This window comes from Lolium rigidum, chromosome 2, assembly GCF_022539505.1.
Source record: "Lolium rigidum isolate FL_2022 chromosome 2, APGP_CSIRO_Lrig_0.1, whole genome shotgun sequence".
Lineage (NCBI taxonomy): Eukaryota > Viridiplantae > Streptophyta > Magnoliopsida > Poales > Poaceae > Lolium > Lolium rigidum.
The window spans coordinates 265391198-265394228 of record NC_061509.1 but is presented as its reverse complement, the minus strand read 5'-3'; the positions used below and the strand labels follow the sequence as shown (position 1 = coordinate 265394228).

At 53.4% G+C, this 3031-nt stretch overlaps 1 pseudogene; it reads left to right on the top strand.

Annotated features, from left to right (window-relative positions):
• The first annotated feature begins 999 nt into the window (after positions 1-999).
• Positions 1000-2831, top strand: LOC124688715 (annotated as a pseudogene).
• Positions 2832-3031: the final 200 nt, after the last annotated feature.

Here is a 3031-nt window from a genome sequence, read left to right as displayed (position 1 = left end):
AAAGGTGGACCATATATTAGTAAAGTACTACATTCTTATAGCCAACTATTATACATGTTAGCTATATGATGACTACAAATGATATGACATCTTGTTATAGCCAGCAGTTGGCTATACTATTGGAATTGCTCTAATGTATCATAGCACGTAATACTAGAAAATTTAATGTTAAATGCATTTGTACATAGATTTGCATTAAGATTCTACAAATCAATTAATATAAGAAGTCTATGATACGATTACATGATACTATGCATTGTGGATATAGTAACATGTAGAAGTATCATACGCATGACTCTATATGATACTATGCATTGTGACTAGTCTTATATGTTCGATCTTGTTCCACATTCTTTCTGCAGCGCTGATTCAGAGAATTAGAACATAAAACTGGTGCTAAGAATGGACGGGACAACTCTCGTCACTACAGGAATGGCGCGCTGCGCCGACGGCCGTGGCGAATGCCGACGGCCAAATATCGGGACCGTTGGCGTACGGCCTCGCCGGAGCAGCTCCGAGTAACGACCGTCGGCGTACGCATGCCGTTGGCGTAGAGGAGGACCTTATTTCTCTAGGCCTGAAGCTGCTACACAAAAACGACATGCATGCTTGTTTCCTCTAGTCTGAATCTGATGCATATGGAACTGTCGCAGCTCGATCAGTTGTTGGTAATCATGCATCCGTCAGATTCATTCCGGACATGGAACTGGATCGCGATTGATCGATGATTCCACTAATCTATCGACCACTTGCTAACCACGCCATGGCCAGAAATTTGCCACCATGTGCATGTACGCTACGAGACATCCCAAACCGACCTCTCGTGAGGGAGCTGCTGGCCTGTCATCTTTCCTTCTCTCGTGATTCGTCCGTTGGATTTACATGCATGGGCCCGACACACTACAATATTCATGAACTGGGCCGAATACCACCAAAAGGAAGCCAGCCCAACTTTCCCTTCCCTTCTTCCTCCGCTTTGTTCACTCACTCACCACGGCAATGGCGCCGCCGGTGGGAATGCCGGCGCTGCTGCTGCTTCTCCTGCTCGTGTTCACGGCGGCCAATGTATCTGCATCAACCGGAGAGAGCCCGATCAAGAACGTGGTCATTCTGGCGCTGGAGAACCGCTCCTTCGACCACATGCTCGGCTGGATGCGCCGCCTGCTCGGCCTCCCCATCGACGGCCTCACCGGCGCCGAGTGCAACGTCGATCCCACAAACTCTTCCCTGCCCCCGGTCTGCGTCTCCGCCGACGCTCCCTCGTCGTCCCCGACGACCCCGGCCACTCCTTCGAGGACGTCCTCGACCAGGTCTTCGGCTCCCGCCCCAACGGGACCGCCGACCTCCCCAACATGTCGGGCTTCGTCCGCTCCGCGCTCTCCGTTAACACCCTGCTCTCCTCCGACGTCATGCGCGGCTTCACCCCGTCCCTCCTGCCTGCCTTCTCCGCGCTCGCCGCCGACTACGCCGTCTTCGACCGCTGGTTCTCCTCCCTGCCAGGCCCCACCCAGCCCAACCGCCTCTTCCTCTACTCCGCCACCTCCCACGGCGCCATCGCCCACGACAAGCTCCGCCTCCTCGCCGGCTACCCGCAGCGCACCATCTTCGACTCCCTCGCCGCCGACGGCCTCCCCTTCGCCGTCTACTTCAAGACCATCCCCACCGTCCTCTTCTACCGCCGCCTCCGCACCGTCCGCAACGTCGCCACCAGCCTCCACCTCTACGACCCCACCTTCAGATCCCACGCCCGCAGGGGCGTCCTCCCGCCGCTCTCCGTCATCGAGCCCCGCTACTTCGACCTCACCGGCACCCCCGCCGACGACGACCACCCGGCACACGACGTCGCCAACGGCCAGCGCCTCGTCAAGGACGTCTACGAAACGCTGCGCGCCAGCCCGCAGTGGAACACCACGCTGCTCCTCGTCACCTACGACGAGCACGGCGGCTTCTACGACCACGTCGCCACCCCCGTCGCAGGCGTGCCCAGCCCCGACGGCCTCAGGGGACCAGTGCCCTTCTTCTTCAAGTTCGACCGCCTCGGGGTCAGGGTGCCCACCTTGATGATCTCGCCGTGGATCAAGAAGGGGACGGTGGTCGGGCGGCCGCCAAACGGGCCGACGCCGACATCCGAGTACGAGCACTCCTCTATCCCGGCCACCATCAAGAAAATCTTCAACCTGAAATCCGGCTTCCTCACCAAAAGAGACGAATGGGCTGGCACCTTCGAGCACATCTTCACCCAGCTCGATGAACCAAGAACAGACTGCCCAGGTATATTCATCATCTCTCGACTCTGAGATGAACAAAATGTTCAATCATTCATAGTCACACTTTTCTGAATTGGATGCTGATCGCTGCTTACAACCTGAATTGATTTAAAGGTATTTTATAGTCCGTATGTTACTGTCCGAATTTCGGTAGAATCTGAATGAAGAAACTGTACTTCACTTAATTTGGATGCTCTCTGTTTTAATAAAATTTAGTCTGAATTTCCGAAGAAATCATCCAGAAACTCTGTTGCTATTGCAGAGACTTTGCCAGAAGTCCCATTTGTGAGAACACGCCCGGCGAAAGAACACGGCCTGCTCTCGGATTTCCAGCGCGAGCTCGTCGAGCTAGCGAGCTTCCTGAACGGCGACTACATGCTGACAAGTTTCGCCCAGGAGACCCAGAAGAAGATGACCGTGAAGCAGGCCGACGCGTACGTGCGACGATCCATCACAAGTTTTCTGAAGGCGAGCAAGCAGGCCAGGCGATTGGGTGCAAATGAGTCTGCAATTGTCACTATGAGACCGTCTTTGACAAGTAAAGGAACTACCCGCAGTCCTTAAATTAGATAAACTCTACTTAGCATGCTAGCCACTACAATATATATTGTGAATACCCGCAAAAAAATTGTGAAATATTATCACTGATATATGAGATGTCATGTAACATATTCATAACCGGATAGGGGCGTACAACAGCCTTCGCAATAGAGCTATTTTTGCCAATGTGATACCTAATTTTATTCACTTTCAATTGTAGAGTG